The sequence below is a fragment of the Artemia sp. Qi Xiang Cuo genome, chromosome 12 (genome assembly GCF_049724085.1).
Source record: "Artemia sp. Qi Xiang Cuo chromosome 12, ASM4972408v1, whole genome shotgun sequence".
NCBI lineage: Eukaryota > Metazoa > Arthropoda > Branchiopoda > Anostraca > Artemiidae > Artemia > Artemia sp. Qi Xiang Cuo.
Window position 1 is genome coordinate 72,524,624 of NC_142805.1, and position 10,419 is coordinate 72,535,042.

At 33.0% G+C, this 10,419-nt stretch overlaps 1 long non-coding RNA gene across 1 annotated transcript in view; it reads left to right on the forward strand.

Moving 5' to 3' along the window:
• The window catches only part of LOC148946482 (uncharacterized), a 75,897-nt gene that overhangs the window by 21,814 nt on the left and 43,664 nt on the right, over positions 1-10,419 (forward strand). The window contains exon 3 of the long non-coding RNA XR_016142563.1: positions 6,392-6,610. This is a non-coding gene — a long non-coding RNA (uncharacterized LOC148946482). The remainder of the gene's footprint in view (positions 1-6,391; positions 6,611-10,419) is intronic.

The window sequence follows — 10,419 nt, forward strand, 5'->3', positions numbered from 1 at the left end:
TGGGTTGTTTTTAGGTTTCCAAAATTTATCCAATAAACTTTATATAAAGATTCTTGTTTCAAGGCAATCAAACAGTTTTTGGTAACGAACTGTAAGCAAGAAGCGATATGGCTCAATAGTAATCGAACATCTTAAGAAACTGTCTTGATAACAATGGACCCACAAGAAAAATTGAATTTTGATGCTAATTCAAAATATATAAAATTTACCAAGTTTGATGTTATCCATCAAAGGGAAGGAGCCTGAAAAAATTTACCCAATTTTTGAAATACGCAGAAAACTCCTTTTTTTCTATTAAGGTTAGTTGAAGTAATAGTTACAATTTCTGAATCAGCTTTAAAATGCATTTTCTTTTGCTGAACTTTTTTTTTCAAAATGTCTTTTTAAATTTTTTGTTACTTTGGGCTTTGTTGCTCTTTGCTATATTTTTGAAGGAAATGAGAGGGAAGGCACCAAAAAGGGTGATTAAGAACGTCTGGCTATTGGTTTTTGACCATGTATTCATCGGTGCTGATTATGGCACCGTTTTCATGGTTCTGGTGAAGAAGTTGCACTAAAGATATGATTTTTGGTACCATATGACTATGCTGGAGTTACCAGGACGAATAAAGAGGACGTAGACATGGTCTAGGGCTTTAAAGGGAGCCATTAAAAATCTCTACGCTGTCGCAGTAGCCTTTTATTCATATAAGAAGGAGGACTGTTAAGGAAGGGTGTTATCAAGTTGAATTAAAAAATGCAAGTATCTATCAAAAATTAGATTTAGATGAGACCTTGAACAACTCTCTATGATGTGCCACTTTCTTCCTAGTTCTCTTTGTCAAAAACGACTAATGAAAAATATTAAGGGGGCTCAGAGGGGTAGTCTTTAAGAGGGTGGCTCTAAGTATAAGGCTTAGAACTTCCCACATGGATATTATTATGGTACTCTTGCCATTCTTCCCAGTCTTATGGCTCTTTATGTTGACGTTCTCAATTCAAGTTTATAAAAATACATTATTAGCAAAAATTAGTTTTCAGAAGACCCCCTAACCAGCTCTCCATGATATTCCAATGTCTGCTTGCAGTGAAACGGTTTTCTTTTCAACCTTAATGCATAAAAAAACAACAGCTTAGACGAAGGGCTCGTTAGCAGTTGTGACTGACAGGCTAGTTCAATTGATACTTGACTCTTGTATAAAAGAGCTTGCACTATTTTATTGAAGACTCTAAAGAATTTGCTGCCGGAAGACAGGCCACTAGGGTAAAATAGTCTTTCCTGCAACTATGAAAACGCACTCTCTGTCTTATCACCTGCACTAATAAATGGGCTGTCATTGGTATTCTCAGGAGCCAGCTTCGATGTGTACTGGGTAGACTGGGGGGGGGGGGTGTTGAAGAAAGTCACGGGGATTATATTCTTGACGTGGATTATATTGCTTGCTTTCACTTTTCTCTCTTTCCAATTTCTTTTGTCGAATTGCACCTAAATCGCTCTTTACTTTTATGTCGGATAAAAAGTCACGAATAGCCACAATAACTATAATAACATACATTTTAAAATGAGGAATTTGTAATTTTATAGCAGAGAAATTTGCTTATCTTGGGCAGATCAAAATTAAATAGTACTGTTTTTACCTATTGTTATTCAGTATTTGAGTTGTGTGGATCTAATTCTATGATAATGTTGCAATTAAACAGTAAGTTATTTGGAAGGTAGAGGGCCGTTTTTGCAATTAAACACCAAGTTTTTAGGAAGGTGGAGGCCATAGTCTCCTTTCCCACATCCGTGTTCTAGACTTCAGGTTTTTTTTTGCTTTTTTTCTATCAAGGTTTTTTGACTATTGAATCTTAACTAATCAAAATTAGTTTTTTTGCTATCGAAATCTATTTAGTCAGTTTGTCAGTTACACTGAGGGTGAGGTTCAATGTTTATGTGATAATTATGTGAACTCTCTATGATGTTCCACTTTCTTGCTTGTTCTGTTTGTCAAAAGAAGACTAATGAAAAAAATTAAGGGGGCTCAGTGGGGTAGTCTATGAGAGGATGGCTCTAAGCATAAGGTTTAGAACTTCCCACTATGGATATTATTATGGTACTCTTGCTATTCTTCCCAGTCAAACAACTCCAGAAATGGCACCAGATAATAAAGAAAATGAGAATAATTTCTTGAGGTTGATTATATTGCTTGCTTTCACTTTTCTCTCTTTTTTTCCAATTAATTTTTTCGAATTACACCTAAATCGCTGTTTTACTTCTATGTCGGATAAAAAGTCTTGAATAGCCACAGTAACTAATAGCTAACATACATTTTAAAATGAGGAATTTGCAATTTTATAGCAGAGAAATTTGCTTCTCTTGGGCAGATCAAAATTAAATAGTACTGTTTTTACCTATTGTTATTCAGTATTTGAGTTGTGTGGATCTAATTCTATGATAAATTTGCAATTAAACACCAAGTTTTTAGGAAGGTGGAGGCCATAGTCTCCTTGGCCACATCCGTTTTCTAGACTTCAGGTTTTTTCGCTTTTTTTCTATCGAAGTTTTTTGCTATCGAATCTTAACTAATCAAAAATAGTTTTTTTGCTATCGAAATGTATTTAGTCAGTTTGTCAGTTACACTGAGGGTGGGGTTCAATGTTTATGTGATGTTCTCGTAGCTTCCTAAAGTACTATTGTTAATTGCCATTATTTTGAGCGTTATTCAGCACTTAACATCTTTGCCAAATTATCAGCACTTAGCACTGTTCATAGTTAGATCATCTGATGGGAAGTGATTTGGAGTAAAACGAAGATTAAAATTCTTCTTGATTAGGTGTGTGCTGTTCATAAAGGATTAAAAACGAAAATCAGCCTTGTTGTCTTACCCCGTCGCGATCAAAAGAGCTTATGCAGTAAATAACCTTAACTTGTTAAGTGAATGTATGCTTCATTGAATTCAATGGCACTTTTATTGGTGAGACGCGAATGACTCTTGTTAGTCACTTTCAGACTGGCAGTTTGTAGATGAATAACCAGAACAATGTCAATTAAAAATAAGGGCCTGCATAATTTCCTAATAACCACAATTCTAAAACCCAGCTTTTTCGTCAAAACTAATAGTTGAAAAGAAGAGCAAAGAAATGTGCGTAAGAGCTTAAAGTTAAGCACAAGGGCCTATTGTCAAATAGTGGTACTTTTTTTTACTTTATTTCTTTTTTTTTGTTTTTTTAAGTTTTACTTTTAAAAACTTTAAATTTTTAATGTATTTTTCTACATAAAAGTAATAATTTTTGTATTTTAAAGAAGAGAATCTCACCAGGGGTAGGGATGTCACTGTTTAAATTTACTAGTTTCTAATTGAGTATTATAATTTTTGTGTGTCATGAGGCTTATTGCCACGCGCACTAAAATATAATCGCGACTTGTATGCATATCAAGAATGTCTACAAGTAATATTCAATCCTAGCGAAATCTGTGCACACACCTCAAACGAATTCATTATTCTTATTTCATTTGGCTGCTTTTGCAACCCTGAAGCGGTATAATTTAAAATAACTTTTCTGGCATGCAAAATTTGACATAAATTTATTCCGTGCATGAAAGGGTTGCCCCTCTTCTCAATATCTTGCTCTTCAAGGTAAAGTTTATAGCACTAAAAAAAAACAACAACTTCCTATTCTAATTAAACGCCCCTTGTGTTTCAGGAGTTGTTCTTGATACATTGGGGCAAAGAGTCAAACTTTAAAATAAAAGTTCAAAATAGGGATAAAATCCTTTTTAATAGACAGTGTATTGAAAATTCACCAAAAATACCAGATATTTCGGTCTCATATACAGTGACTGTCATCAGTAGTAAAAGCAGTTTTCAGCTACTGAAATATCTAAAACATCAGTAGTTTTACTATTGATGACGGTCACTGTATATGTGACCGAAATATCTGGTATTTTTTGTGAATTTTCAATACACTGTCTATTAAAAAGTATTTTATCCTTGTTTTGAAGTTCTATTTTATCGTCATGGAAAGGCAGTGTGGTCTCCGAAATTAGCAGAGTCAAACTTTAGTGTAAGGAGTAAGATATGGAAGAGGGGGCGACCCCTTCATATACTGAATAATTTCTGTTCGTCTTGGGTCTTAATGTTGCTCCTTACTTTCAGTTTTATACTTTTTTTATTTCATTTTTGATTGTTTTTCGAATAATGCCGATAAATATGGCTTACCCTCCATCTGACCATCCTCTCCTCACCAGAAAATCCTCCGTGAAAGCTCCTACCAAATAAAATACCCCCCCCCCGTAAAATTCCTTCCAGGCAATCCTATTCTCGCTTAAATTATCCCCCCCTTCTGTAATATTTCCTGCAGGAGATTCAGTTTGAAAAAATATTCATAGTGTACTTTTATTTGAAAAAAAGTTCTAATCGTTTTTCTGATCACTCCGGAAATCCTCCCGTCCATGTAAATTATTTCCCAGTAATTCAAACATGCTGAAAGTTTCCCCCGAAACATACCCATATGTAAAATTGAGTAGACAAAGAGAAAGTAAGACAAATAAAAATAATTTCATAAAAGTATTTGGTCGAAGTCCACCAGTGTAAAATTTACCGTGGAAAATTCACCCAAGGGAATTTACCTCCAAACATACAATTATCCCCATGGAAACCAACCCAATGCACAAAATCCCCCCCCCCCAAAAAAAAATCTGTATACATCCCAATAACAAACTATGTGTAAACACTGGGCAAATTTCATAACTTCACAACCTCCCGGGGGCTGGGGGGGGGGGGTCATGTTATCTCCAAAGGCATTGTTGCGGGACTTGTTAACTATGCTGAACAAAATGGCTATTTCAAAATTTTGGTCAGATAATTTTGGAAAAGGAGACGTGGGAGGGGGGTTAGTTACCCTCCAATCTTTTTGGGTTCTTAAAAAGGATGCTATAGCTTTTAATTTCCGTTCAAATTTGCCATCTCCCGATTTTCTGGAACTATTGGCTCAATACTAACATCCCTGGGGAAAAAAAAACAAAAAAAAAACAAACAGATAAACACGCGTCCATGATCTTTTCTTCTGACAAAAAAACTACAAAATTCTAAATTTTTGCAGCTAGGAGCTTGAAACCTCAATAGCAGGGTTCTTTATTACGCTGAATCTAATGGCATAATTTTCATTAACATTCCTTGACTTTAAGAAGATTTTACCCTCCCCCCTTTTTTTGAAAATCAGGCAAATTTTCTCAGCCTCATAGCCTTTAATGGGTAACTGCTAACACTAAGCGGAATCAATCTTATATATTTTGAAGCTCCATAGTCGAAATTTTTGATATATTTATTGATATTAAAATTTGGTATTTTAAAGTTTTGGTTACTATTGAACCGTATCGCTCCTTACGACGAACTGTTTGAAAAGACTTTCTTTTCAAATTAGGTTTTGTCAGCAGTTTGGTTAAATTAACAGCTTGTGCTCTTACGAAACATTTAATTTTTGAAAATGTAGTTTGCTAGATGGATTCAACTGGATATCAGCTGCGAAGTGTTCCACAGAGAACGTAAATCCTAAGTCTGAGCTCTGTACTTTTAAATGTATCACTAGTATAATATACAAAGTTTGAGAGTTTAGATTTGGATCTGCTGATAAATAAAATATCATCTGCAAATGCTACCATGGACATTTTATGGGGAGGGGGGGGGGTCTACCCTGTTTACCTCTCCCAAAATTTTGTTGACTCGTACAAAGGTGCAAATATACATATATTAAATGTAAAATACATACTGAAGGGAAGATGTCTTTTAGCAACTGTATAAGAGTTTTCGCTAACGAAATATTTTAATAAGTGGTTGAATAATTTTGGCAAGTAATGAGAGTGCTTTTAAGTTGATAATGGATATTTTGATTCACCAGGGCTACTTCCGACAACTTAGACATTTGTCTCCATACTCTTTTGAGAGCTGTCAGAATCTTATTTTTCTTTTGTCTGTTAAGCCTACTGGCCGTACCAGCAGCTTGTAAAAAACTAAGATGCAAAACTAAATCATTTTCAACTTATTGAGCCACAAATCATGCTACATACAAAACTACTTATAAAAACAGAGACATTGCAGTTAAGTCGAAAAACCATATAAAACAAATATAGTAATGGTTGAGTGTTTGAAATCCTTTATTCAATTTTTAGTGATGAGGCCTACTTGCTAGGATTTTAAAATATTAGCTGAAAAGAAAAAGTAGTGTTTCTGCATAGGTGTCATCGTATGATCGGTACATTTTCTGCATCAACCCCTCCCCTCCTTGGGTCTATATATATTTTTTTTTTAATACGTTTTTTTTGTCTTTTAAGTAATGTATTGTATTTTTTGGTGAATTTATTTCTATTTATGGGATTTTTTTAGTCTTTTGATGTGTTTGTTTTTCTTCAGGTGGATTTTTTGTCCTTTAGGGGATCTTGGCCAGCCTATTGACTTGGATCTAATTTTTTCAACATCACTAAGAATCCTGATCGGAACATAAATGAACACAGGGTTGATTTTGATTCAATACGGAGGCTAATGTCAGGCTGCTTGAAGAGCGCTATTAAAAATTTGGGCCCTATAATTCTGATGAAACTGTCCTGTTTGGCGTCAAAGATCTTGGAGATGGGTCAAGTCAAGGATGTCAAGTAAGGATGAATTTTGTTCCAGAGAAGGATGGTGGGACTTTGGATCTGAGACTTGATGACGTTTTTAAGCTTTACATTTATTTGTGTTAATCGTTTGCGCTGACATTTATTTGTGTTTAAGAGCCATTACGGGGACTAATTTAATTAGCACTATATACAGAGTTAAAAAGTTATATATAAAAATAAAAAGTATTTGATCACAACTCCGCAGTGCTTAAAAAAAAAAAAAATCAAAAGTACATAGAAGTTTTGTTGCCCTGTAGCAGATCAAGGTTATTGCAGTTAAGCTGGTCCACCTTGCTGCTTTTTTTTATATATCTAAAGAACTTTTACATGTTTCTTCCCCCCTCACCCTCAAAATAGCCTACATAGTGCACAGATGTGCATTGTGCAAAGGTACACACTTATCCATCTCAAACTTGGTCAGGGTAGCACCGTTTTTTTTTCCGCGGGAGGTATAAAATAGATAGTAAAAGACAATTAGGCCAACGTTCTTTCAAAGATTGTTATTTTGGCCAGAATTTGGAGGTGGGGATGGGGGCCCCTTTTTTTGTAATGACCTGAATGCACCGCCTGTATGCCGTGCGGTCCTCTGCTAGACAATGAAGGTCAGTAAAGCGGTAAATAACGAGGTTTTCCTTCCATCTCTTTTGGGATTGACCGCAAGGGTACTAAATCCAAATGTTCATTTGACAGATATCTTGTTTAAACTGATGGGCCATTTTAAGAAGTGGAAGAAACAGAAACAGGCAACATTTAAAACGAACCGTCAGGGATGTAAAAGACTAGTTTTATTATTGGTATTTATTTTAGTATGCATTCATATATTGTTTTTTATTATTTGTTTTGTATTTTATAAACGCATAATATCAAGGAATTTTGTTCGGTGAGTGGGTGGAGTTGGATTGTAATTTCTTTTTAAAGCATAAGAAATTGTTTCCATGCATTTTAGTTTCATTTTTACAAGTTTAATTTTTTTTGGGAGGGGGAGGGGGGGGTCAAATGGGACTGGTTTTGGGGAATGCGACCGTCCAAATTTAGTGGATGTCAACCTTTATTTGGCCTAAAACTTAATTCTTTCTTAAAACTTTCCTTCTTTTGGGCTATGAGAGATATCCCACAAGAAGGTCAGGTTGGAATCAGTGCCCTTTAGTTTTGACTTTTTAGGAAAACTGATATCGTATGTCTGCTAAATTGAAAGACATTAGACCCAGCTATGAATGATTTCATAACTGGCATTCAGGACTTATCCAGGATTTTTTCGGGGGTTCAAATCTTTTTAACAAAACACATTGAAAACTTGTGTACATTCAATATGAAATGCCCTTTCCCCTGGAAACGGCCTTTACTCGCTTAGAGACTAGTAAACCACGGTGCTCGATCTTTTATATTCTTTCCAAATGTAATAATCAATTGACATGAAAATGGCCCCCATCCCCTTGGTTGTCTTATATATACTCCTGATAATGTATTTTTCTATCACTTTAACTATGTTATAATTTCTATATTAAACCGGTTGTCTTCTCAGTCTGAAAATTACCTCTGTGTGTGACAAAGTTCTGAATTTAACATAATCTAATTTGAAATAACTTGAAAAGGGGATTTTAATGGGAAACTCAAACTCAAAGTAAGACCTCTAGGTCTTCTGTGAGACTTCCGGGTCAAGCTTTCTGAAAGAACACCGAAAATGTTCGTTTTTTGCTTATTTTGACTTGAGTCCCATAAAAATTTGGCAACAATTGGCTCAACACATCTACAGTATATTTATCACATGTCTCCTTACACTCTTTTATCACTAATATAGGGCATTATATTGGTGATATATTGTGAAAAAAAGCCGCATCCAGGGCGGGGGGGGGGGAGGGGGCGGGGCATACAAAACTTAATTTCACAAATGCTCGATTTATTTATTTATAAAGATTTTTTTTACCTTTTTACATATTGGACAAATATTTTTAGGTGTTGGGGTATGTCAAACCCCAACCTCCTAGACATAGCCAAGATTGGGATATATCGTTGGTATACATTCCTGTCTTCAATTGAAACTAGTCTGAACTCTACATTTCGTATCCAATTAGTTCATATGTTCGTAAAGGCCAAAATATTGGAAAAACTGTAAAAAACAGAAAGACATGAGTACCCAGTTTCATGTTTCTAAACTAGCTAGATTTCACTGTCTTAAGGGGGAACGAGGGGATAGGGGGTTGATAAAAAAAAAGAATCAAATTAATGCCAGCTAAATATCAATATTGGTAAAACCTTATATATGCCCTTGACGTTTTTGAAATAATATTTGTTTTAAAATGTTTTATGTTGTTATTAAAAATGTTTGGATAGCATAATACAAATGATATTTAAAACTGAAATATAAAGAGAAATAACAAATTTAAGAGACATTTTTAAATTTAATTAAATTAACTATTTTTCTTTTTTAAATTCTATTAAATTTTTAAAGTAATTAAATTTACTATTTAAATCTTTTTTAGTTGGAAATTCTTAAACTGACTATTAAGTTAAATCCTTAAATTATCAGAGGTCGTAGGAAAGAGGTACACTTTGGTGAATTTGAAGTTTGATTAAACTCTCCCTTATATCTGAAATTTTTCGACACCAGAAAAAAATACGATACATATTATTACTTGATTTGCAAGATGCTGATAGGTCCGATTATGTATCGGTCTAAGTTTTACATGCGCTTAAAGGGATTTTGTGCTAAAGTTTTCTGTTGACATTTTCATGCATAAAAAGTTTGTGTAGCAGGTTTTCATATTTTTTCTTATAGTAAATTTTTAGTGATTTTTATGTTTTTAGGGAAGTTTTAGGGATCTTATCAATTATTTTTTTTTTAAATCTACCTCGTTCCTTTAGATCATCTTCACCAGGTTTTAATAATAATAATTTATTTCAACCCTCTTTGCAAGCATGAAATGCACATTGAGGAGTACAAAAATATACAGTATATATATATATATATATATATATATATATATATATATATATATATATATATATATATATATATATATATATATATATATATATATATATATATATATATATATATATATATATATATATATATATATATATATATATATATATATATATATATATATATATATATATATATATATATATATATAATATGGAGACATGTCTAATGTTGTTGTTAATTGTATAAATGGATTAATGGGCCATCCTTCTTTTAATCATCCTGCTAAACGTAAAAATCGATCAAGAGGGCATAGGAATAATAAGAGAAAAAAGAATATAGATTTAGAAATCTATTTGAAAGAATTGTGCAAACTATTTGAGTATAATGGTATGGCTAGCATAATAAAATTTTTAAATAGGTTATCAAAAAATAATTTAATAAAATTATTTTGGAATGTAAATAATAAAACACCATGTAACTCAAAAATTAAACTGATTTATGATACAGTATGTATTCTAGATACAACTAAAGGTAATTCAAATGATAAAAAGTCAGATAAGACTGTTAATAAGGAAAATAGATTATATCTTCCTATAACTTTTATAAGTAAACAAATTGAGGATATAAATTTACCTGGAATTTTAAACCAGGCTGATGTGAAACAGGCCCTTCCTAGTAATTTGAAGTATAAGAATAATCCGATTATAACATATAAATTTTCAAAAACGATAGGACAAATGATTTTTAATTATAATTTAATACTTAGGAATTTTGACACGGATAGTAATTGGAAACTTATTTGTAAGTGTGACCAATTGTTATCGTTTGTTAATACAATTTACGAACATATTATTACAGGTGATTTAACAATAAT